Source organism: Bos taurus, chromosome 9 (assembly GCF_002263795.3).
Source record: "Bos taurus isolate L1 Dominette 01449 registration number 42190680 breed Hereford chromosome 9, ARS-UCD2.0, whole genome shotgun sequence".
Taxonomy (NCBI): Eukaryota; Metazoa; Chordata; class Mammalia; order Artiodactyla; family Bovidae; genus Bos; species Bos taurus.
The window spans coordinates 95,736,014-95,762,565 of record NC_037336.1 but is presented as its reverse complement, the minus strand read 5'-3'; the positions used below and the strand labels follow the sequence as shown (position 1 = coordinate 95,762,565).

At 47.0% G+C, this 26,552-nt stretch overlaps 1 pseudogene; it reads right to left on the bottom strand.

The window, feature by feature from the left end:
* The window catches only part of LOC781966 (cytosolic arginine sensor for mTORC1 subunit 2-like), a 143,411-nt pseudogene extending 118,526 nt beyond the window's left edge, over positions 1 to 24,885 (bottom strand).
* Positions 24,886 to 26,552: the final 1,667 nt, after the last annotated feature.

The following is a 26,552-nucleotide window of genomic DNA, read 5'->3' as shown; positions in this document are numbered from 1 at the left end:
ATAGAGTAGGTTGCTGTTCCCTTCTCAGGGGATCTTCCCGACTCAGGGATCGAACCCAGTTCTCCTGCATTGCAGGCAGATTCTTTACCATCTGAGCCACCAGGGATGCCCCTAGGGGTGAAAAGGTGATGTTTATATAAAATCACGTCCAGTGGGAACAAATGAATTCTAACTTACAATAGGCGGATGGTGTAGAAATTAAGCTGCCTGAATTTAGCATAGGTTGCAGGATACAGAGAAAGGCTCAGTTTTTGTCCACTATTTTTGTATTCTAATGTCTCTTCACAATCAATCACTGTATGCACAGTTTTTTCTTATAATATTTATTTCATTATTTCACCATATAGACAATAGCTTTCAAAGTTCTACTGTTTGCATATAAAGAAAGGAATGGCTCTGTCACTTCTGGTTGAACAAATTAGGAACTTTTACAAAATTCTTGGCAGTAGAAATACAATATGCTTAAAAGCTGGTGGAGACAGGTTTTAAAGTTTACGTGTTATAAACATTATTAAACCATTTATCTGAAAGTTAATCCAGTAAAATAAACCACATTTTTCTTAAGCATATCTTTGAATACTAAAAGGCCAAAGTTATACTCAAGAACTAAGTATTAAATTATCTTTATTTTTGCTATTTGTTAAGAAACTATTCAGCTGTTTTGGAGCAGATATTTGTCTGAAAACATAAGTCACAACTGGCTAGTTAAATCTTTCCTTCATGCTTATTTTTATGTTATTTTTTCTTCATGTTTTCTGGCCTTGACTTTATTTCTCTTGTACTTTTTGTTGGGCTTCTCAGGTGGTACCAGTGGTAAAGAACCCGCCTGCCAATGCAGGAGACCTAAGAGATGCTGGTTTGATCCCTGGGTCAGGAAGATCCCCTGGAGGAAGGCACCACAACCCACTCCGGTGTTCTTGCCTGGAGAATCCCAGGGACAGAGGCGCCTGGAGGGCTACAGTCCTCGGGCTCCAAAGAGCCGGACAAGTTGACAAAGTATGTATGTGCTCTTTGTCAACAGGTTTGTGCAGCTAAATCAGACGTCAGCTAAGGATTTCCCCTGAAGATTCATACGTGAATGAAGAAACAAGTTTTCTAATTGAATTGGAATTGTCTATAGATTAATAAATTGGTATATGCATGTATCTGTCTAAGTGTAAGTTTAACCTCGGAGTTAAGTTTAAAGAAGGAGAAATTCGCCAGTCAGAATGGCTGTGATCCAAAAGTCTTCAAGCCATAAATGCTGGAGAGGGTGTGGAGAAAAGGGAACCCTCTTACACTGTTGGTGGGAATGCAAACTAGTACAGCCACTATGGAGAACAGTGTGGAGATTCCTTAAAAAACTGGAAATAGAACTGCCTTATGACCCAGCAATCCCACTGCTGGGCATACACACTAAGGAAACCAGAATTGAAAGAGACACGTGTACCCCAATGTTCATCGAAGCACTGTTTATAATAGCCAGGACATGGACGAAACCTAGATGTCCATCAGCAGATAAATGGATAAGAAAGCTGTGGTACATATACACAATGGAGTATTACTCAGCCATTAAAAAGAATAGATTTGAATCAGTTCTAATGAGGTGGTGAAACTGGAGCCTATTATACAGAGTGAAGTAAGCCAGAAAGAAAAACACCAATACAGTATGCTGCTGCTGCTGCTGCTAAGTCGCTTCAGTTGTGTCCGACTCTGTTTGACCCCATAGACGGCAGCCCACCAGGCTCCCCCATCCCTGGGATTCTCCAGGCAAGAACACTGGAGTGGGTTTCCATTTTCTTCTCCAATGCATGAAAGTGAAAAGTGAAAAGTGAAAGTGAAGTCGCTCAGTCATGTCCAACCCTCAGCGACCCCATGGACTGCAGCCTTCCAAACTCTTCTGTCCATGGGATTTGCCAGGCAAGAGTACTGGAGTGGGGTGCCATTGCCTTCTCCGCCAATACAGTATACTAACACATATATATGGAATTTAGAAAGATGGTAACAATAACCCTGTATACGAGACAGCAAAAGAGACACTGATGTATAGAACAGTCTTTTGGACTCTGTAAGAGAGGGAGAGGGTGGGAAGATTTGGGAGAATGGCATTGAAACATGTATAATATCATATATGAAACGAGTCGCCGGTCCAGGTTTGATGCACGATACTGGATGCCTGGGGCTGGTGCAGTGGGATGACCCAGAGGGATGGTATGGGGAGGGAGGAGGGAGGAGGGTTCAGGATGGGGAACACATGTATACCTGTGGCAGATTCATTTTGATATATGGCAAAACCAATACAATATTATAAAGTTAAATAAAGTAAAATTAAAATAAAAATAAAAAGGTGAAATTTATCCCTAACATTGCCCTTCTTATCCCTAGATGATGGTGAAGGTTAAAAGGCATCAGATAAATCCCCACCTATGTGTTGGCTAACCAACAAAATTGCCCTCAATAAGGGAACACTTTCGTCAGTTCAGGGGCACAGTCTATAGGACAGTGGGTCCTAGTCACTTTCCATCGTATCCTTCTAATCACATTCCCTTGGTGGTAACTCTCTCACCTGCCTGTACAGGTTTCTAACAGCTGATTGTAGAGTGCTGTGTATAGCTGTATGCTGCTGCTGCTGCTGCTAAGTGCTTCAGTCGTGTCGGATTCTGTGCGACCCCATAGATGGCAGCCCACCAGGTTCCCCCATCCCTGGGATTCTCCAGGCAAGAACATTGGAGTGGATTGCCATTTCCTTCTCAAATACATGAAAGTGAAAAGTGAAAGTGAAGCCCCTCAGTCATGTCTGACTCTTAGCGACCCCATGGACTGCAGCCCACCAGGCTCCTCCATCCATGGGATTTTCCAGGCAAGCGTACTGGAGTGGGGTGCCATTGCCTTCTCCGTATAACTGCATACAACAATGTAACTGCAATGATCTCGATGACTATTCCATCAAGATTTCGAGTGCTCTGTGCTGGTGACAAGAAGATAGATAAGACAGAATGACTGTTCTCCAGAAGCTTCAGTCAACCGGAGAGGATGAACAGATTAAAGTAGTGTGCTAAGTGAACTAACTAAGGATACACTTTTCCTCTCCTTCACCATGAATGTGAGAGTTGGGATTTCTATATTCAAAGACAAGGTACCAAAGACTATGGTTGGTGTTAGCATCTCAGGGGAGATACGACCTAAGCTAGGGTGGCACTGCCAATACCACCACAAGTGAACACAGGCAAAAAATGTTTAAAATGAGGCGGAGCATAAGACCTCAAGGCAAGATGGCCACTGCCATCCTGAAGGGGAAGAAATTTGGGGTCGGATTCCTTTGAGAGTGAGACTTTCCAGGGTTGCAGTCCCAGAAGGTTCCTCCTCCCATCAGGAAGGCAGGGAGTGGGCTGAGGTTTTTTTTTTTTTTAATATTTATTTATATTTATTGATTTATTTGGCTGTGCCAGGTCTTAGTTGCAGCAGGTGGGATCTTCGATCTTTGTTTCAGCACGTGGGATCTTTCGTTGTGGCATGCAGATCCACAGTTGCTGCTTGCAGGATCTGGTTCCTTGACCAGGGATCGAACCCTGTATTGTGAGCACAGAGTCTTAGCCACTAAACCACTAGGAAGTCCCTGGGCTGAGTGTTTAAGTGTAAATTTCATTTCAAGAGCCAAGAAAGAGAAATTGTACCTTTTATAGGTGAGATTGGCTGTAAGGAACAAATTTGCAAGGATAGGATAAGAACAAACAGGTTGATCAGAAAGGTCAGGAATTTTAAATACCCGGAATATCTGGCTTGGGTGTTTGGCTTTTATTCCATCGAGGAAAGACAGGAGCGGGAGACACTGGATGTGGGATCCCAGTTACAGAGCTCTGTGACCTAGTGGTAATGACACACACACCAGAGACTGAACTGTGACAGAAGGTATGAAACGGAAGGGATAGATAGATGGGAGATATTTTGAAAAAATAATGAAAAGAGTTGGTTGTCCAACTAGATATGGAGGTTCAGGGAAGTTAGGAGGTAAAGAAGAGTCTAAGATTTGTCCCTGGGGAATCATTAAGAGGCATCGTGCCTCCGACAGAAACTAGTGACATTGTAGAGGGTGGGCAGGGAGCTGGATTCTGTGATGAGATAATGATGAACTTAGTTTCAGTGTTAATTTTAAAGCAATGTCAGGTCATCCAATGAGCTATGTGACCAGAGAGCCATTAGAGATGCAAGAATGGAAACCGGGACAGAGGGCTAGGCTTGATATTCAGATCCTTGTGGGAGAAGAAGGTGCTGTCTAGAGCCATCTCACTATGCATTCATCTACCCATGCGTGTATGTACATGTGTTCGTTCAGTTCAATCATTCAGTCATGTCCGACTCTTTGTGACCCCATGGACTGCAGCTCTCCAGGCTTCCCTGTCCATCACCAACTCCCGGAGCTTGTTCAAACTCATGTCCATCGCCTTGGTGATGCCATTCAAACATCTCATCTTCTGTTGTCCCCTTCTCCTCCTGCCTTCAATCTTTCCAAGCAACTCATTAACTTATTCATTGGCTCTCCATTCACACATTAATGTATTTGCTTTTCGTTTATCCATCCATTAATTCCTCATATGCTTATTAGAATCCTTGCTGGATGCCAGGTATCATGATGCTCTTGAGAAAAGAGACAAGAAGCATTCTTGCCCCCAGGATGCTCACTGCTGAAAGTCCCAGTCTCTTCTGGCCAGCACCTTGACTTTCCCCCACTTCTCCCCTAACTGCTGCCTCAGTTTCTTTTTCTGTACAAGGCAGCTGCCAGTGCGAGATCTAGAGTGAAAAGATTTCAGATTTGCTGAAGTAATGACGCATGGACGGGAATGTGGGGTTATATTTTCTAAACATTCTAGGACATGTGTTGCTTTTAAATTTAAAACAGATAGAAAGGACATTTGCCAGGACAGAAAAAGCGAGTTTTCCAGACAGTGATCATATTTGAGTTGGACTTCCAAGTAAGTGGAGCCCGAAGGCATTACCTTCCTGGAAGTTATATTCTGAAGACACACTGTCTTGGGGCGGAACCCAAGGAAGCCTCAGCTCACACAGATGCAAGGCTGCTTTTCCGAGGTCTTTGGGGGTCTGGGGCTTGGGAGTTGAGTCCCACGGGGTTGATTTGTCTGGGAAAGACTCTCTGGGTTCAGACTCCTATCTTGGTCTCTGTGTTCGTTTTCACACATGGATCTTCTCTTTGTGCATCTGGTCAATAGTTTATTCCCAAGAACGTGAAGTCATTGTTGGCCGGAGAACTTGAGCCCTTGGAATTTAACTCCTGCGTGAGTGTCTGGTTGTCTGGATTCCTTGTGTCCTCAGCACCCCTGGGGCTCGCTCCAAGCAGGCAGGTGTTGGAGACGGAGCAGTGGGTAGACCGGGGGGCTGGGGAGGAGACACGAGAAAGGATGCCTCCAGGCTTTTCTGCGCTGGTGTCATGACTCACAAATGTGATCTTCATCTGTTTCATGTGCTGCCAGGGGCGCCTGCAGTGCTGTTCTTTCTTGCCTCTTTCCAGCTCCAATTCTCCCCGCTCCCCATGACCAGTCAGGCTCTGCTCCTCTGGGAAGGGTCTGCATGCTGGCTTTCCACTGAGCGGTCAGAACAACCTCTCCAAGAGCTTTGGGAAGACCCTAAGCCCTCTGTGGCACTGCTAGGGCAGAGCTCTCAGACTGCAGGGGACACAGATTTCCCTGTGTCCTAGGCGGGTTTTGCCCCTTGGACTGTGCTCTGAATGCGGGGTGATTAGCGCCCACTGCTGTCCTGGGATCAAGAGGTGGTCCTGATGGGTTTGGAGAAGGCAATGGCACCCCACTCCAGTACTCTTGCCTGGAAAATCCCATGGGCAGAGGAGCCGGGTAGGCTGCAGTTCACGTGGCCTCGAAGAGTCGGACATGACTGAGCGACTTCACTTTCACTTTTCACTTTCATGCATTGGAGAAGGAAATGGCAACCCACTCCAGTGTTCTTGCCTGGAGAATCCCAGGGATGGGGGAGCCTGGTGGGCTGCCATCTATGGGGTTGCACAGAGTCGGACACGACTGAAGTGACTTAGCAGCAGCAGCAGCAGCTGATGGGTTCAAGGAGGGTCCCTCCACGGTGAAGGGCTGCTTCGAGATTCACTCTTTAAATATAACCTTCACTTCTGTGTGTGCAGGAGGTGGTGGAGGAGGGCCTCTCAACTCATCAGAAGTGACTTGGAGGCTGGGGCTGGGGCTTTCACCTCCTTTACACCAACCCCTTTCACACACAGCACCCAGCACACACAAGGCATGTGCGGCTGTCTGCTGCTGCTTGAGGCTCAGCAGTCTGTGGTTCCTCTGTGAAAGCAGGGATGAGAGACGAACCTTAGGATGTGCTCTGGCTGCTTAGTGCTGCTAACACACACCCCAGGGCCTGGGTTTATAAAAACAGAAGCTTATTATTATGCATGTGGATGCTACAGGACAGAAATTTAAATATGGCACACAAGGCTGGCTTATCTCTGCCCCATGGTGTCTGAGGTGTCACCTGGGGAGACCAGAATATCTGAGAGGGTCTTGAACAATGGAACTGGTTCTTCCTTCACGTGTCTGGTGCCTGGGCTGAGATGACATGAAAGCCGGCCCGGTGCCTACACGCGTGGCCTCTTCACGTGGCTGGAGCTTCCTCCCAACCTGTGGCCCTGCGGTCATCAGATTTCTGACTTGGAGAGTCAGAGTCCCAAAAGCAAGTGTTTTGGTAAACAAGTCCTTTTCTGCCTGCCTTAGGGGCCTCAGAAAGTCATTTCCACCCCCTTTTATAGGTCAGAGGAGTCATAGACGCCTCCAGAATCCAGGGGAGAGAGGCCTGGCCTTTGGGGGACAGAGTGTCAAAGCACTTGAGGTCTCGCTGTAAGGCTGCCACAGGCCCCAGCTGTATGAAGCATCTCCCTCAGCATCAGAAACAGGGAGGTGATGGGTAGGAAGATGAGAAAATCCTTTGGCCACACAAAGCAGTGATAATGTTAAAAAAAGTTTTTAGCTTTGAGGGCCCCAACCCCGAGTCCTGAGAGCTCCCTGGTCCAATTCCTCTTTGTTGGGAGTGGCAACAAGGGTCCCTGGGGTGTCACCAGAAGTGCCACCCTGGGGGCCTGCTTTGGGTCTGGGCACAGGGTCTCACATTGGCTTCTGAGTATAAGGCTCATACCTCCACTCACATCCACCTAAGAATTGTGAAGAATTTTCCACTCGAAACTTCCTACAAGCAGCTCTTTCTGGTCCCCCAAGATCAATATTTCATAGAGCTTTTCTCTGATTTAGGGCTTCCCGGGTGTCACTAGTGGTAAAGAACTGGCCTGCCGATGCAGAAGACATAAGAGACACAGGTTCGATGCCTGGGTCAGGAAGATTCCCTGGAGTAGGAAATGACAACCCACTCCAGTATTCTTGCTTGGAGAATCCCATGGACAGAGGAGCCTGGTGGGCTACTATCCATGGGGTCACCAAGAGTCAGACACGACTGAAGGGACTTAGCATGCAAGCATGCACTCTCTTTGATTTGGGAGCATAACCCTCGCAGGGGCTCTCCCAGGGCAGCAAGGACTCATTGCGTGGCCAGAGTCAGCAGGGCTTAGCTTGGATGCCCCACCCTCGTCCCAAAGCTTGACGTTGGCGGGAGAAGGGCACTCGTGGGAGACGCGTCCTCAGATCCCGTGTCTGGCCTGGAGGAAGTTGGCCTTTGTTTGATCTTTTATCTGAAGCTCTGTGGGAAGTTTCAGTTTCCAGCTGGGGATGGTGATGAGTGTCTGTGAAATGCATCATCAATGAACTTCACCCCATGAACATGACTGTAAATGCTTTTGAGATAAGCATTATCTGAGCATCATCATGACTGCCAAGGAGCTAGTGAAAAGAACGTTGATGCTATTCTGGGTAGCCTTTGAAAAATCCAAATCATCATTGCTGCTGCTGCTAAGTCACTTCAGTCGTGTCCGACTCTGTGCGACCCCATAGATGGCAGCCCACCAGGCTCCCCCGTCCCTGGGATTCTCCAGGCAAGAACACTGGAGTGAGTTGCCATTTCCTTCTCCAATGCATGAAAGTGAAAAGTGAAAGTGAAGTCGCTCAATCATGTCCGACTCTTAGCGACCCAATGGACTTCAGCCCACCAGGCTCCTCGGTCCATGGGATTTTCCAGGCAAGAGTGCTGGAGTGGGGTGCCATTGCCTTCTCCACCAAATCATCGTTAGTTCCCTCCAGTTCACCAGCTCTGCGTGGCCGTGGGCTCAGGCTTGGTTGCCGCTGGAAAAGCATTTTTACCATTAGGCCGTTCGGTCCAGGGGTGTTCTCAATGGGAGCAGCATGACTTAGGAAGGAATCTTCACTTATGACTCATGCCTGCAACTTGACCCTCCCAGGGGAGGCAGCCGATTCTGGTGCTGGAAAATAGCCGATGAGGACAATTCTCAGTTCTAAGTTCTGCTTCAAGCTGCTTTCAGAGTGGAGGAGCCCTCGTCAGCCTCTGGAACCTTAAGGAAGAGGCCTGCTGGGCACAAGGCTTGAGGCTTCATGAAGAAACGCCTTCCTGTGTCATCTTTAAAAGACTTCATTTGCATCTGGGGGTGATTCGAGATTAAAAAGGAGGACATGAAATCTAGAGGGTAAGTGAAGCAAAGAGTAGAAGGGGAGAGGACCAGGGAGAAGACACACCAGGAAATATGAATGGCACGTACTCAAAATAACATCTCAGCTCAGTCAGACCCAAGACAATGTTGACTTATAATTTATTCCATCATGAATAAAATACTCAGTTCTGATCCACTCAGGTGAAAGAAATAATTGTGAAGGTATATCCATAGGTGGAAGCCCTTACAGAAATCCTGTGTGGAACTCTAAAATAATCACCCTCTGCCTTGTCTCGTTCCTAGACAGCCCCACCCCATAGCATGTCCAGTATTGGATAATTAGATCTGCGAGGCTTTGGCAAAGTCAGCTTTCTAATGTAAAGCATCCCGGTTGCAAAGGAGAACGCCCTTTGGTAAAAGCATGAGATAGGATTGTTGCCTGGCGGCTGTGAGTTCTCATCCTGGTTCCTCCCAGCCTGGTTTCCACACATCTGGGGCTGTGGATTGTTTATTTATTGTGTTTTTGGCTGCAGCACAGAGGTCAGGCACCTTTGCAAATTGCAGGCAGTGATGACTAAATCTCAGCATTTCTACCACCTCAAAAACCCTGGAGAAGAGAGTGTGTCACATATACACCCGGAAAAACAAGTTCCCAAATTTAAAAGAAATCAGAAACTACTGGTTGAGAAACACCAAACGTCTAGATGTTCTTTGGTTTTCACCTAGAAATGTACATTTTGGTCCTCTGTGCTAGGCTTGGCGCCTCCAGAGCTCAACTGTGTCTCTCTGGGTTTCTGGGAGAGCTCTCATGGTCCACACTTGGGTGGCCCACAGAGGACCTCAGTAATGGATGGGGCATTGGTAGCAACCTTGTGGGCAGGTCTCATGGTTCAGCCTGGCCAAGTAGCAGGTAAACTGAGGGAAGCAACTGTGTTTTCATGGACAAACAGGCTTACGCTCGCAACAGAAAAAGGTTTCTGTGCTGGGAGCCCGGTGGTCAGTTCTGGAGGCTGAGGGCTGCAGGGAGGACCAGCTTCTCTGACTTTCTTAGACCAAGGATGGAGGATGGAGTGAGAGCCCTGGCCCACGGGGATGCACCCACGTGAGCATCCCAGCGCTGTCAGCAGTGGCTGGGTTTAGCTTCAGCAGAGTGGGCGCCCTGGGGAACCTTGTCATCCCTAGATTGGCTCCTACCACCCGGCACGCTCCATGCTCACTCCTTGGAAGAAAAGCTATGATGAAGCTAGACAGCATATTAAAAAGCAGAGACATCACTTTACAGACAAAGGTCCATCTAGTCAAAGCTATGGTTTCTCCAGTGGTCATGTATGGATGTGAGAGTTGCACTATAAAGAAGGCTGAGCACTGAAGAGTTGATGCTTTTGAACTGTGGTGTTGGAGGAGACTCTTGAAAGTTCCTTAGACTGCAAGGAGATCCAATCTGTCTATCCTAATGGAAATCAGTCCTGAATATTCATTGGAAGGACTGATGCTGAAGCTGAAACTATAATACTTTGGTCACCTGATGAGAAGAACCGACTCACTGGAAAAGACCCTGATGCTGGGAAAGATTGAAGGCAGGAGAAGAAGGGGATGAAGAGGATGAGATGGTTGGATGGCATCACCAACTCAATGGCCATGAGTTTGAGCAACTCTGGGAGTTGGTGATGGACAGGGAGCCTGGCGTGCTGCAGTCCACGGGGTCGCAGAGTCGGACACAACTGAGCAACTGGATGACAACCTGACAGTCTCAAGATGGGCAGGATTCCTCTGAGTTTCTCTGAGTTTGGGTTTTGGCATCTGCCCTTGATAAACAGAACACACCCTGCTGCCTCCTCCGCCCTGGATGGTTATGGCTCATGTTCCAACTTTCAAGATCGAGAGGACTTTTTTTAAAAAATCACTTTACATTAAAAAAAAATTGTAGATTTAATAATGTCTCAGCTTAAAGTTTTATTTTCTGAAGCCTCTTAGTAGCGCAGTGTGACAGAATGCCTAAAAAAACGAGGTACTTAATAGACCCAGGTGAACTGACAGCTCAGTGCTCCCTGCTTTCAAAAGTCCTCATTGTCTCCAGAGGGAACATGACTCAGTCCCTGTGAACACAGGCCTCTCCTCTCAGGGGACCATGTTCTCTGGGCAGCAGGGCCCACATCTGACTCATGGGCACCTACTCCTTTCTGCTTTCGGGTCAGCCCTCAGAGGACATGGAGACTGTGAACTAACTAAAGGGTGGGGTCACCTTCAGCCCTGTGCCCTTGGCTTGGATGCAAGCTGTCTTTGAAGCGGTCCTGATGACATGAGAAGGTCACTGGTGGCCCTCAAGACCGGGGTGCTTGGCATTGTACAGAGTTTGGGGTTCTGTGGATGTTTGTTTCCAAAGATGGCTACCAAAATTCTGCACACATTTTTGTTAAGTCACTTCAGTCGTGTCCGACTCTTTGCCACCCTAAGGACTGTAGCCCTCCAGGCTCCTCTGTCCGTGGGATTCTCCAGACGAGAATACTGCAGTGGGTTGCCATGCCCTCCTCCAGTGGGTCTCTCTGACCCAGGGATCAAACCCACGTCTCTGATGTCTCCTGCATGGGCAGTCGGGTTCTTTACCACTAGCACCACCTGGGAAAGCCTCAGATAGGGATTTCCTGGCAAATTCTGGCCAGTCCCTATTCTCTCTTTTTAAAAAATATTTATTTACTTATTTGGCTGTGCCAGGTCTTAGTTGCAGCCTGTGGGGTCTTCAATCTTTGTTGCAGTATGAGGGATCTAGTTCCCTGTCCGGGGATTGATCCCAGGCTCCCTGCGTTGTGAGCACAGAGTCTTAGCCATTGGACCACCAGAGAGGTCCCCCTATTCTCTTCTGAAATGTGGCTTCATCTCTTCTCTCATCTGAAGGTAGAGTCCTTTGCCTCTCTCCTTGAGACTCAGATGGCCCTTTGACCTGCTTTGCCAGCAGAGGAAGTGATGCTGTTTCATCTTCAAACCTGTGCATAATGGGTTTTTTTTCCCCCTTGAGGATGCAGATCCGGTGAGCAGGAGTGACCTGAAGCAACTGGTCACGTGTGAGCAGCTCTGGTTCCTGCCTGCTTCCTGTGAATGGATCACCCAGCACAGGACTTTTCCAGATCTGCAGGCTTGCATTGGACACTTTACAGGCTGGCTTCAGAACAAGCATTCTCAATCTCTGGAAAAGGAGGAATCGTAATCCTTTGATAATATTTTCCTAAGAGCAGTAAATCGTGTGTCCTCCTTTGTACGAAACCTTCCTCTCACAGTCTGGAGCAGTAGCTCAGCTTTTCACTAACTAGCAATGTGGCCTCAGCCTTCCTACCTGTAAAGGCAAGATGGCACAAGCTATGTTTGGTGGAGATGCTGGAAAATTGAGGTCCCTGCTCCCCCTACCCCCCAACCAGCAGTGCTGGGCAGGGGCTTTGTGATGGCTGTGTCCATCTTCCTGGGGCCACTCGAGTTGGTCGGCCTCCTCTCCTGGCTTGCTCCGTTTTCTGGACCCAACCCCCATATGTCTTGGACTGAGACTGACTTTTCCCTGTCAACATTCAAGTCTGCGGTCACGTTCCTCCGTGGCTCCTGGGTTCCATGACTTGCCTTCCAGACAGGGTCCCTGCGGTGCCCTCCTGCCTGCCTGGGGGTTCTTGGGGAAGCCCCGCCCACTCGGTTCATCTTGGCTTTGAAGTTGAGACCCAGACACCCCTCAGCAGGCACTGTCCTTTGACTTCTTTCTAGAGAGGGGGTTGGCTATGTAGAGTCATTCATTTCTTGCCAAAATCATCTTGTGTGTTTCTGGCCAAGGTTAAGGAAAAGAAAGAACAGCAAACATCCTGGAAAAGAGCCCTTCTCTATGTTCTGAATTATCCTGAGCTTATTAGGTCTGTCCTTAAGTGAGACTCAATAGGAAAGCTCTCATATAAAATGTTCAGTTTGGAGAATCCTACCTCCCAGCCTCTCCTCCTCCCCAGCTCTGTCTCTGCTGCATATCTGTCTGTTGGCTCCACACCAGGCTCCCGGCCTGCTTATGCTCTTTGCGTCTTCCCCTCTATCAAAACATGTTCTCAGGAAGGGCTCTTAGGAATCTGCGTCTACTTCGCTGCAAACCACCATGACCAAATGTTACTGTGTAATGCTGTGTGCTAAGTCGCTTCAGTCACATCCGACTCTTTGCAATCCCACGGACTGTAGCCCACCAGGCTCCTCTGTCCATGGGATTCTCCAGGCAAGAATACTGGGGTGGGTTGTTGTGCCCTCCTCTAAAGTTACTGTAATGAGTATTAAATACAATAGGGGATAAAGCTTGAAGTCAAAGGAACGACTCTCTAAATGTGGAATATTGGCCTTGCCTGGCAAGCTGATACTGAATTGAAGGGTTGTGTAGTCAGAGTGAAAGAGTCTCACTATTAGAGAAACTAGGAGAGCCTCTAACCACCTGTGTTGATCACTAGCTACCTTTTGGAACTGAGCAGCAAATGCTGAGAACCTGCCCTGTGCTCAATTAGGTCACACACAGTAGGGTGTGCTGGTAGTGACCTTGACCTTGTCATGTTCCCTTGACTGTGCTCCTGCCTGGGCTTCTGGGAGCCCCTGTTCCTGTCACGTGGCACTTCCCATTGTCCATATATTCCCAGTGCACGCTTCTTCTTTTCCTCTCCTCCATGTGACTCTTGACTCTAACCCTGTGGTGGTTTATGTTAGGAGGGGAATTGAAACTGCATCTGGGGGGTCACCTGTCCCCGCTGGGCTCCCTCTTCCACTCTGAGCAGTGGATACCCCCTCCCCTAACCACAGCAGCTGGGAAAACATTTGCAAAGTAAGAATGACTGGCACTGGAAAATTTGGGAGACCTCCTGCAAATGAGCCATCAAGGTAACTGAGATATAGTATCTTGTTCAGATTGAGTGTAAAGAAATTAGTTTTCTTTATCTTCACCTCTTGTTTTTACATGTCAGTCAGTCATACATTTTTGTGTGTGTGTTGATTTTAGAGCTTGGTTCTATGTGGGGATGATTTAATGAATGTTCCTGAGTCATTCACACTTTAATATGAAAGAAGGAGGTGGAAGAGCACTTAATATCTGGAGAGTGTCCTGGTGGTTCCAGACATCATCAGAGCCACTCTGCTCATTGGTTGGGAGCAGAGTACGTGGATGTCCGGGGGTTCACTTCACATTACTCGGCTTCTACTTTTATAGAGAATTGGGGTTATGCGGCAGTAATGTGGCCAAAACACATCCTGTCACTCTCACTCCCATGTTTAAACCATGACTTGTCAATGGTGCAGGGACTAAGACACAATTTTGAATGGATCCTGGGTCTAATATTATGGTTATGGACCAACTTCCCTGGTGGCTCAGATAGTAAAGAATCCACCTGCAGTGCAGGAGACCTGGGTTCGATCCCTGGGTCAGGAAGATCCCCTGGAGAAGGAAATGGCTACCCACTCCAGTATTCTTGCCTGGAGGATCCCTGGCAGGAATGGACAGAGGAGCCCGGTGGGCTACAGTCCATGGGGTGGCAAAGAGTCAGACACGACTTAGTGACTAACACGTTATGGTTCTGTATCAGGGAATAAACTCTGATAATATTTAACTGGAAATGTTTTCTGTCTTTTGCTAAACTTAGTAAACGTGGTAAATGATGCAAACTCTGCTAAGAGAAAGTGATTTTTTACAAAAAGAAGAGTCATCTTAAAAAGTTACAAACATAATTTAGTTCATGACGTGAAATTTCCTGATCAAAACAAATCTGTACTATAGATTTGAAAAATCATATGCATTTTCATCTGTAACTGGTGCTCCAGTCACTTTCTTTCTCTCTTTAAAATTGAAGAATAGTCGATTTACAGCGTTGTGCCATTGGCTTTCTTAATGCAAGATTTAGGACATCTGCAAGGTCCCCCAAAATGAGCCCTGGGGTGGGGGTGGGTCTCCAGGGGGCTCTTGCCCCTGGTCCACCCGGGACTACTTGGCTCCACCATTTCTTCTTCTCTTTTCATCCACCCATTCATCAGCCCATCTTATTGTTTTTAGGCATTTCTTAGAGAGCTGCACTTCTTTTAGGCATTCTGCATTCTGCACTTTAAGGCATTTCCAAGAGAGCTGGATGAAGCACAAGCTGGAATCAAGATTTCCAGGAGAAATATCACTAACCTCAGATGCACAGATGACAACACCCTTATGGCAGAAAGTGAAGAACTAAAGAGCCTCTTGATGAAGTGAAAGAGGAGAGTGAGAAAGTTGGCTTAAAACTCAACATTCAGAAAACTAAGATCATGGCATCTGGTCCCATCACTTCATGCAAATAGATGGGGAAACAATGGAAACAGTGAGAGACTTTATTTTGGGGGGCTCCAAAATCACTGCCGATGGTGACTGCAGCCATGAAATTAAAAGACGCTTGCTCCTTAGAAAAAAAGCTATGACAAACCTAGACAGTGTGTTAAAAAACAGAGACATCACTTTGCCATAGCTTTGTCTAGTCAAAGCTATGGTTTTTCCAGTAGTCATGTATGGATGTGAGAGTTAGACTATAAAGAAAGCTGAATGCCAAAGAATTGATACTTTTGAACTGGGGTTTGGAGAAGACTCTTGAGAGTCCCTTGGACTGCAAGGAGATCCAACCAGTCCATCCAAAAGGAAATCAGTCCTGAGAATTCATTGGAAGGACTGATGCTGAAGCTAAAACTCCAGTACTTTGGCCACCTGATGTGAAGAACTGGCTCATTGGAAAAGACCCCGATGCTGAGAAAGATTGAAGGCGGGAGGAGAAGGGGACGACAGAGGATGAGATGGTTGGATGGCATCACCGACTCAATAGACATGAGTTTGAGTAGGATCCGGGAGTTGGTGATGGACAAGGAAGCCTGGCGTGCTGCAGTCCATGGGGTCGCAAAGAGTCAGACACAACTGAGCGACCGAACTGAACTGAAGAGAGCTGCAGACATCCGTGCCCTGCATCCCTATCACGCCATCAACAGTTCAATATTTGTCATGGTCTTTTGTATAGTGTCAGTCGTACTACCTTGAATGTTGATATTGTCTGGAGTCTGAGGAGGAGGCAGCTCATTTTATTTTTACCTGCAGCCCCCTCTCTCCACAGGAATCAGATATAAGTCCATGGGGCACTGGACCAGAGACAAAGGAATCACAAGTTCAGACTACGTGTATCCAGCAAGAAACTAAAATTGCAGAGTAGGTTTTTGCAATCCTCCCAACATCCTGCATAATGTGAAAATAATAGGTCAATTAGTCAATATGGTTTTTTGTTTTTTTTTTTTAAAAAGGCATCAGGCCAGCCTGCTGTTGGAATTCATGCAGACTTGACAATGAACCATTGTCTGAACACTGAGCTTCTTAGCTGGTTCCTTTATTGAGGGGTTGGTGTAATAGGTATCTGAAGAAACTGCTCAGAAATCTCACGAGCCACTGCCAAACCATAGAGCTGTGGAACCGATCCTTCAGCTGCTTGAGCATCGTTCTGTTGGGAGTGGGCTGTGGAGTCAAGGAGCAGAGGCAGTGAGGCCTGCACTGAGCATCTTCCCACGCACTCAACAACCCCCTTGCCAGTCCTGGCAGGCCACGGATTTACAAGGGAAAACCCCCTTTGACAATCTGTAGCCATCAACGGGTGATTAACTAAAGTTGGCCACCCCTCCCAGGGAGCGGGTGGAGGGCTTTCATTTTAATAAGCTTGCCAATGCATTTATTTAGAAAGACAAAAAAGGTTCAGAGCGGGAATGCTCTAATTAATCTATCAGCCAACCTGGAGGAAGGAAGGGAAATCTTTTAAAACTATTTTATGGGGTATAGTTGCTTTCCAGGTGGCGCTAGTGGTAAAGAACCCACCTGTCAGTGCAGGAGACTTAAAAGACATGGGTTCATTTCCTGGGTCGGGAGGATCCCCTGGAGGCGGGTATGGCAACCCACTCCAGTATTCTTGCCTGGAGAATCCCATGGGCAGAGGAGCCTGGCGGGCTTCAGTCCACAGGGTCGTAAAGAGTCGGACACGACTGAAGCGACTTAGCACACATGCTTAGCCGCTTTACAGTGTCGTGTTAGTTTCTGCTGTACAGCAAAGTAGATCAGCTGTGTGTTTACATATATTTCCTCTTTTTTGGAGGAAAAGAAATCTTTGAAACAACAGTTGTGCATCCACAAAAAGCAGTTTTTTTACCTTTCGAGTATGAATTTATAATAATAAAGTCCATTTTTCTTTTGGTAGTCATTTCCTGCAATTATAAAACAATATAAAGCCTGACTATAAATAGGATAGGGTCAATGTTACTTCAGCAAAAGCACAAAAGTACTGAGCTGTGGATGACTGGGGAAAAAATAAGGCTTTATTTTCCATGCATTTTGCTGTATTTGCTAAACTCGTCCTAGAATTAATAATTTTATAGCCAGGATGAGGATAGGAGAGAAGTTTCATAATCTCAAAAGTGCTGAATGAGCAGGTTCTCAGAAACATTTGTAATTAGCCCTTGTTCTTCAACAATGTTAAAACTGTTTGCCTCTAGAAATAGTTCATTGGCTTTTGCCTTTGTTAATGCCATTAGTCTGTTTATGAGCTATGCTGTGCTACCAACACAAAAAAACCCTCCGCCTAACGTGTCAGACTGCTTTTCAAGTGGACCTAAGTTAATGAGGTGTAATGTAATAAAATCTCCTTTTAAAATTAAACTTTTGTGTTTCTTTTTGCTGAAAAATAAGTTTTCTGCAAAATTTAAGTCACATGATAAAGTACTTACAGAATATATATTAAAACATCAAATTAGGGAGAAACAGTGGCCTTCCCATGTCACTGTCCGTGTCTCTCCTCTCCATCAACAGCACCCAGGTTTTTTAGGGGGGACTGTCACCTGCAGGGTTCACAGCTCGGGACTGGGTTTGGATTGATTAAGCCCACTGGTATACACGGCGATTATATTTTCTAAAGATGGCCGTTCTTCTAGATGTTCTTCTAGTAGCTTGTTGCTCTTCCATTAAGAGGCAGAGTCTGTGTACCTGCCTCTTGAACCTGGGTGTGTTTTTGTGACTGTTTCACTCAGTAGCATAGGGTGAAGTCACGCTGCGTGGTTTCTGAGGCTGGGTCACAAAACTGCCACTCACTCACTCTTTGTTCTCCTGAGACCCTGCCAGGTGGGCACTCTGACAGTTCTGAGACCTCCACGCTATGAAAAAGTGAAAGTGAAGCCGCTCAGTTGTGTCCGACTCTTTGCGACCCCATGGACTGTAGCCTACCAGGCTCCTCCAGCCAAAGAATTTTCCAGGCAAGAGTACTGGAGTGGGTTGCCATTTCCTTCTCCAGGGGATCTTCCCAACCCAGGGAACAATCCCAAGTCTCCCGCATTGCAGGCAGACGCTTTACCTTCTGAGCCACCAGGGAAGCCCTCCACTCTGTGAGGGAAGCCCAAACTGGCCCAGCTGGAGAGATCACACGGAGAAGCTCCAAGACTCTAGGAGGAGGGCCAGCTCCTAGTACCGACCACCCCTCCCCTACCTTTCCATCTCCCAGCCCTGTCTGACTGCAGATGTAGGAGGGACTCCAAGCCAGAGCTTACCCAGGTGAGCTTACTCAAATTCCTAACCCACAGAAACCAGGAGCCATAATGAAGTGATTGTTGTTTGAGTCCCTAAGTTGTGGAGTGACTTGCTATCCAGGGACCGATAGCCACGGAAGTGGGTCTCATCTCTTTGGCCACAGTGATTGTTGTAGGATGGACATGTGACCCAGTCTAGCCTGATCAGTGTAAGCCTGAAGCAGTTTGCTGGGAATGCTGGAATCCTTCGGGCTTGGTAGGTTGAGTACACAGGCTTGGGAAGATACTGTAGCTGTTGGACTGTAGCCAAGTGAGACAGCAGCAGGGGAAACCAACACACACAGCAAGCCAAGCAGACAGAAGAATCATGATGACATCACCGTGCTCTGGATCAAGCTGCACCTGAAGCCACCACTTGATTTATTCATTACCTGCTGAAGTCATCTATGGTCAAAAATTCTGGAATTGCAAGTCACCATACAGATTGCAGAATTCAATACTTCTTATGATACCTGAACCTTTTCTATTTTTTTTTCTGATCCACGACCAGCTAGACATTAGACAATATTCAATGACAGGACACTCACAGCCATCTGGAGCATCAATTCTGTTTCCAAGGAGCTTTAATCGTTGAGCCAAAATCTGTCTCTCGACCACAGTTTTCATGAGGCAAATTGTGAATGTGTGTGCGTGGGCTCAGTTGTATCTGACTCTTTGTGATCCCCATGGACTGTACCCCACCAGGCTCCTTTGTCCATGGAATTTTCTAGGCAAGAATATTGGAGTAGGTTGACATTTCCTACTCCAGGAGATCTTCCCGATTGCATCTCCTGTATGGACCAGTGGATTCTTTACCGCTGTACCACCTGAGAAGGGTAAGTTTCAGCAAGTTGCTTAAGAAAGAATTTCATGAAATTCAAGTCACCATGGTGGAGTGATGTGGGCTGGATGCTGTAATACTCAGCTTGATTGACAACTGTTTGATCACTTTCTGCTTAAAGAGCATTGATTCATTGATCAACCTAAATCAGCATCTGATAACAATGACTGAATCCAATAAGATAAAATTCGAAAAAGATAAACATAATTTTTTCCCTTTATTCCTCTCAAAATCAACCATATAAGTAGAAGAGAAATGAAAACTGATAGAATTCAGAGGTAACAGATACAGAAAGACTTAGAAATTTCACTTGTCAAAAAGGCTTGACGTAAGGCAAGAGGGTTATGTACTTCTTTCAAAAAGTTCTTGTGATCTTAGATTATTTCAGCAGAAGCACAGTGTCCAAAACATGGCTGGTGACTCTCTTTTCTCTGTGCTGTTTGGACTTACTCTGGAGTACAATGCCGGCTCTGTGGATGCCACATGCTAAGAAAGAAATTGACCAGTGTATGTTTAGAAGCAACTGGGGAATAGTGAGAAAAGCTGAAATCTTATCATAAGAGACATGGTTGAAGGACATGGACATGTGCCTGGAAACGACTCTATGTAACATCTGGGCTTCTGGAAAGTCTGATCAAGTCACTATTTTATCCTTTCAGGGGAAGCCCCCTGGGGGAAGATTCACAATAGCCTGCCAAGTGAGAACTTTAAAAAGCTTCATCTTCTAACATATCTCTGCCTTCATCTGCAGGACTGGAAAATCCTTGAGGTGCTGATGGGAGCCCCAGAACCATTTCCTGACAGAAATCACTGAAACTGAGTAACTTGAAAAACTTTTGAGTTTACAGATTCCTCTGAGGAACATGCATCCCATGTAGAGAAGCCCTGTCCATTCATTTCCTTCTGCCTGTTTCCTCTTCTCCAGAGAAGCAAATATTACAAAGCCATTGCTTGAAATTGCTAAGCATGAAGGGTTATTTTTGTAGAGATTTTCTTTCTCTTTCTCACTTTCAGAGCAGTGCAAAGATCATTAAAACCTTCTCTTTTGCTGGCAGTTTTTTTTTTTTTCCATCTTTTCCTTAATACATTTTTTGTTTCCTTCCCTCTTTCTGGTCTCTTCTTGCCTGCCTCTCCTTCCTCAACAAGGAAAGAAGGCAGGGATGCGGTGGCAGGGGTGTCAAGGCTGGGGAGCATGGCTGGAGGGAGGCTTGAACTGGCCAGGGGCTCTTTCTGTTTCTTCCTTGACCTCTGACCTTCCCTTCCTGCCCATGCTCCCTCTGCCGGGTCCCATCTTTTTTGTTGTTGTTGTTGTTTATTTTTAATTGGAGAGTAATTGCTTTACAATATTGTGTGAGTCTCTGCCATACATCAACATGAATCAGCCATAGGTATACATACGTTCCTTCCTTCTTGAACCTCCCTCCTACCTCCCACCCCATCCCACCCCATCCCACTCCACTGGTTGTCACAGAGCACCAGGCTGAGCTCTCTGTATCATACAGCAAATTCTCACTGGCTGTCTGTTTTACATATGGTAATGTATATGTTTCAACACTCCTCTCTAAATTTATCCTGCCCTCTCCTTCCCACACTGTGTGCACAAGTCTGTTCTCCATGTCTGCATCTCCATTGCTGCCCTACAGATAGGTTCATCGGGGTCCCAACTTCACTCCAGAATTCTGAAGATTGTATGACACTCAGATAGGAGTCTCTATGTGATAGCCATGCTGACTTCACAGGAGAGATCTGGGCATTGGGAGTTGGTGGTTACTTGTGTAGGTCCTGAGCTTTGATAAAATACGATTTCAATGAACATTTGATGTCAGCTTGAATTGTAACTGAAATTATTTTTAGTCTTATCTCTACAAATGGATTATACATGTCTCGTGGGTTGAGGTTTCATGCTATATTACCTTTGTGCCTTTCACAGGAAATGGTAACACAGCTAATATTATTGCCTCTGCCTTGTGTAAACTATTGGTATCTCTATGTGTGCTGTGTGCTCAGTCACTCAGTGGTATCCAACTCTTTGCAATCCCAGTTCTCCAGGCTCCTCTGTCCATGGAATTCTCCAGGCAAGAATACTGGAGTGGGTTGAAGATGAGACTAGATATATATCCACCAAAGGAAAGGAAATCAGAGTCGTAGAGAGATATCTGCACCCTCATGTTCGTTGTAGGGTTATTCACTGTAACGGAGACTTAAGAAACAAGGTAAGTGTCCATCAACAGATGAATGGATAAAGAAGATGTATATTACATATATAATATATATGAAGTGAATACAAGTGTTAGTCATTCAGTCGTGTCTGACTCTTTGCAACCCCGAGGACTGTAGCCCACCAGGCTCTTCTGTCCATGGGATTCTCCAGGCAAGAATACTGGAGTGGTTTTTCCATTTCCTTCTCCAGGGGATCTTCCCCATCCAGGGATCAAACCCACGTCTCCTGCATTGTGGGCAGATTCTTTACTGTCTGAGCCACCAGGGAAGCCTATATAATGAACTATTATTCAACCATAAGAAAGCAGAAAATTTTGACATTTGTGACAACTTGGACTGACCTTGAGGGTGTTAAGTAAAATAAGTTAGAGAAGACATACTGTATGACCTCACTTCCATGTGGAATCTGAAAAAACTGAAGTCATACAATCGGAGTGGAGTGGTGGTCACCAGGAGAGGGGGGTGGGGGAAAGCGTTCACATTTCTAGTTAGAAGACGAATGAGTTCTGGGGATCTAATGTGCAGCATGGTAATTGACGTTGATACCATGTACGATACATTTAACAAGTGTTAAGAGAGTAGATCTTCCATGTTCTCTCCACAGGAAAGAAATCGTAACTATACGTGAGGGAGGTATCAGCTAACCCTAAGGTGGTGATCATTTTACAGCCTACAAGTACATCATGTCAGCACATTGTCCACCTTAACCTTATGCTGTGATGTGTCAATTACATTTCAGTAAAGCTAGAACAACAACGAAAAAGATAACTCCAAGTGATCAGCTCCTGGATGACTGAGAGTCGGTTAATAATCGTAGGAAGTGAGAGCACAGGTTATGGAGTCAACTGCCAGACTGGAGCTGAGCTCATGTCACAGCTAGCAGGTGTGTCACCGTGCCTGAGTCCCTGGGCTGCGTCCCAGTCTTCCCACGCAGAAAGTGGAATCAGACTGTATCACGAGGCTTTGCTGTTTAGTTACTAAGCCGTGTCCGTCTCTTTGCGACCCCAGGAACTATAGCCCGCCAGGCTCCTCTGTCCATGGGATTTCCCAGGCAAAAATACTGGAGTGGGTTGCCATTTTCCTTCTCCAGGGGATCTTCCTGATTCAGGGATCGAAACTATGTCTCCTTCATTGCAGGTAGATTCTTTACCACTGAACCACTTGGGAAACCCATCGTGAGGTTTATGAGGGTTAAATGAAATAATTTATGCAAAGCAGTTAACCAAGTACCTGAGGCCCATACTCAAAAATGTTCATTGTTGGGACTTGCCTGGTGCTCCAGTGGTTGGGACTTCACCTTCCATTGCAGGGGGTACGGGTTTGATCCCTGGTCGGGAAGCTAGGATCCCCCATGACTCATGGCCAAAAGATCAAAACAGAAACCAAGCAATATTGTAACAAATTCAAGAGAGACTTTAAAAATGGTCCACATAAAAAAAGATTCTTAAAAAAACTGTTAGTTATTGCTATTTTCCTGAATATGGTCTTTACCTATATTTTGGGGAGCCTCCAAAATTCCCAGCAGGAAGCACAGTTTGCATCAGACCCAGCTGTGTCTTAGACACCAGCCCCTTCTTCCCATCGATGCTGCAGTGCAGCTTGTTGTCACAACACAAGGGGATTAGGCGTTCCACGAAGGAAAAACTCGTGGAGACCCTCCAAACATCCGATTCCCATGAATGTCTTACCAAAAGGGAATTGAAATGACCGACTGAATTTATTCAGTGTATTTATTGCCAACTTGTGGATTTTCTTCATGTTCTATCCCATGTTCCAGTGTGTCCGGTGGTCTTAAATACCATTTGGCCTGATTTCGTTTATGAAAATCAGGTGCAACCGAGCTGCCTTAAGCAAATAAAGTGCTCATTCCTTCCAGCCTCCAACCTTAAGCCTAATGTTATATGTTCCATACTCCAGCTTCACTTCCTTGCTGACACGCGTCCTCCCAGTTCTGCCGGCCCAGCGCCTAAGGGATAGACATCTGTCAGTCGACCGGGGCTGGAGGATGGTGACCAGAGGTCCAGGGCTTTATTTGATGACAGCATGGTGTGTTCAAAGGATTTCAGATCTGCAGCCGGGGAGCCAACGCAGTTCTCATGAAGGTGGCTGTGCTCCCTGGCCACCTTCACGTTCTCATGTTTTCATGATGGTGGCCATGCTCCCTGGGGTCTAGGGCTTTACTTGACAACATGGTGTGTTCAAAGGATTCCAGATCTGCAGCAGGCGAGCCAATGCAATTCTCATGAATGGGAGCCTGTTCAAGGGGCTCAAGAAGGGGAGCTCATCATTTGTCTAAAAAAGGACAGTGCTCTCCGGCAAGGGTCCGGGTGGGAACCCTGCTTTTTCTCTGTGTCGACAACCTGTTGAACCACCCCCGGCCTCCAGGAGGGGAGCACAAAGGGCCTTGTCTGGTGGTAGCCACCCTGGCTCCATTTGGCATAAAACCCACAAGAAGAAATGTACAGAGAAAACTATTCAGGAATGGGAACGGGGTGTGTTTCAGACGTGAAGTCTGCAGAGAAAAATCTGTAGACTTTTTTTTTTTTTTTTTTTAAAGAAAACAAGCCCCTGGAAATGAACTTTTGGAGAGAGATCGTTTATGCAGGAAATCTTCCCAGAAGGAGAAAAAAGAAACCAAGCTAAGAAGCAATCCAAATGAGAACATCCCCTCCCTGCTTCACAAGGAACAAAAGTGGGAGATGGAAGTTGAGATGTGAAAAGCTCACTGAAGCTCAGCTGGGGCCCTGGGTGGGCTGAGCGGAAATCCAGTGAGAACTGTCCTCAGTGCGGGTTCTGTGTCTGTGTAGACACTGCTCTGGGCCCTCACCTCTCCTTGTGGCTGAGGAAATCCTGCAGTGAGTGACCACATGCCCCTGGGCTGTTTGTGCTTCCATTCATCATCTCTTCTTTTCCCTTCCTTTTTCTCCACTCTCTGGACACTCACCCTTTCCTTGACGCTCCCCTCGCCCCCATTTTGGGGTGTGTGTGTGTTTTAATTGAAGTGGAGTTGATTTACAATGTTGTGTTAGTTTCAGGTGTACAGCAATTTTTTTTTAAACCTTGTAAGTAAACCGAGAAGAGAATACAGAGCATAGAATAGAATAGAAGAGCTGCTGCTGCTGCTAAGTCGCTTCAGTTGTGTCCGACTCTGTGCGACCCCATAGATGGCAGCCCACCAGGCTCCTCCGTCCATGGGATTTTCCAGGCAAGAGTGCTGGACTGGGGTGCCATTGCCTTCTCTGAGAAGAGAAGAGAGAATAGAATTTAAGAGGCAGGACAGGAGAGTGAGCTCAGGGAACATTCCAGGCCCCTGGATTCTGGAGTCATGTGCAGTGTTACCACCATCTCTGCTGCCCCCACCCTGAGGGGCAGCAAGGCTGAGGGCCTGGACCCAATGGACTCCAATCTGGGTGTTTTGCTCACAAGATGCAGAAATTAGGGAACTGCAGAAATCTGATGTGCAATGAGCAGCCGGAAGAAATCCTTCTGCAAACTGAAGTGTAGAACTCCCGGCTCTGAGATGCCCAAGCAATTTGGTCAATTGGGCATCAGTGCCAAGTCAAATGGTTTGCTACCTCTCACAGAGAAAATGATCTGTTTGTTCATTGATTTAGTAAGGGCTGCAGCACATACCTGTGCCCTTGTGTGCCTCCTGGGAAGTACAAAGCATTGTGCACCCTTAATGTTCTGAAAGTTTCAGAGATGAGATAAGATTGTCAAGCAAGTCAAGATTGATGATTGTCAAGCAGCCTTTTTCACCTCCAGGGAAGGTGTCCCCTCCACCAGGAGCAGATGCCAACCATCTGAGTGGTCCTGGGGGGCCAAGAAAGACCCAACCCACACAGGTGCTGGAGGGGGCCAAGCTCTCCCGCATAGAGAAGACAGAACCCCAGTCTCAGGAGTGGGCCCCAGGCCCCATGATCAGCAGCCAAGGAGGCCCTGTGAGATTTCCAGAATCCTTCCTGAATTAGCCTGGGGGAAGGTGAATCCAAGCAGGGTCTGGAGGCTGGTGGGTAGAACCTGGGGTCGGGGGGAGGCTTGCAGGAAGGGCCCAAGACCACTGGGCCCACAAGCTGAGCTCAGGGCATGTGGAGGGAACTGGGGAAGCTGCTGGAGGGGGCGAGGGAACCAAACAGGGCAGTTCTGGGCTCCCATTCAGAGCTGGAGGCGAGGTGTAGGGAAGAAGAGGGAAGTCTGGACATTGTTCTGAGTGGACACTGCTCTGAGCAGAATTGTGTCCCCTAGCCCCCAAAGATGCACTGAAATCCTAGCCCTTGCACTTGTGAAGGGACCTGATTTGGAAATAGAATCTTGGCAGTGAAATGGAGTTAAGATGAGGTCATTAAGTCCATGTGACTGGGGTCCTTGTAAGAAAAGGAGAAGGAACACAGAGACAGATGGACCCAGAGGGAGAAGAATCCTGTGAAGACAAGGGGGAGAATGGCATGACGATGCAGGTCAGCGCCTCGTGTCTACCAGCGGGGACCCCGAGACTGCTGGGGACACAGACGCCAGGAGGCGAGCAGGGCACAGACCCTCCAGAAGAGCTTCGAGAGACGGTGGCCCTGCCGACCCCTCGATTTGGGGCTTCCAGAGCTGAGAGAGATTAAGTGCCTGGTGCTTTGCACAGGCGGCCTTGGAGACAAACACAGGGAGGGTGGTTGGGTGCCTCCCTTTGAAATGGGACCACTTTGGTGCCATGCACGGGCCCAGCGACCCGGGATACCGTGTCCTGTGGCTGCAGGAGCACATGTGTCACATGCCCCGGGACCTTTTGTGGCACCAGCAAACTTGCTTTTGAGACAATTCCGGTCATGCCATTGATGGCTGTCTTCCCTGACTGAGGGCTCCCTCCGCGTCTCCATACACAGTGAAAGCGGTTGATCGCACTTCCTCCAAAATAGCACCAGATGTTTAAGGGTGCCCCAGTCCATTCCCAGTACATGCTGTTTCCCATTGACAAGGTTTTCCTGTCTACATGCTCCTTCTCAATCTCTATGAAGATATCATCAAAAATTCATTGAGCACATCTTCAGGGAAACACATTTACCGAAGACCTACGTTCAACTGAAAACAGTAAGACTTGCAGTAACGGGTCAAAACATAGCCTAAAAGGCCTTTGTAATTCATTGCAGATGGTCCCTGTGTTTGCAAGGGGCTTGGTGAGGGGGGGCGGGTGGTTCCTGCAAAATCAGACACTCAACTGAGCGACTCAGCCACTGGAAGTCAGAGGCAGGAGCAGAAACCACAGGGATGGAAACTCAAGTGAGAAAGGGGACTTTATTAGAAACACAGAGGCACTGCTGGACTTGCCCAGGGCTCTCAGAGTACAGCAGA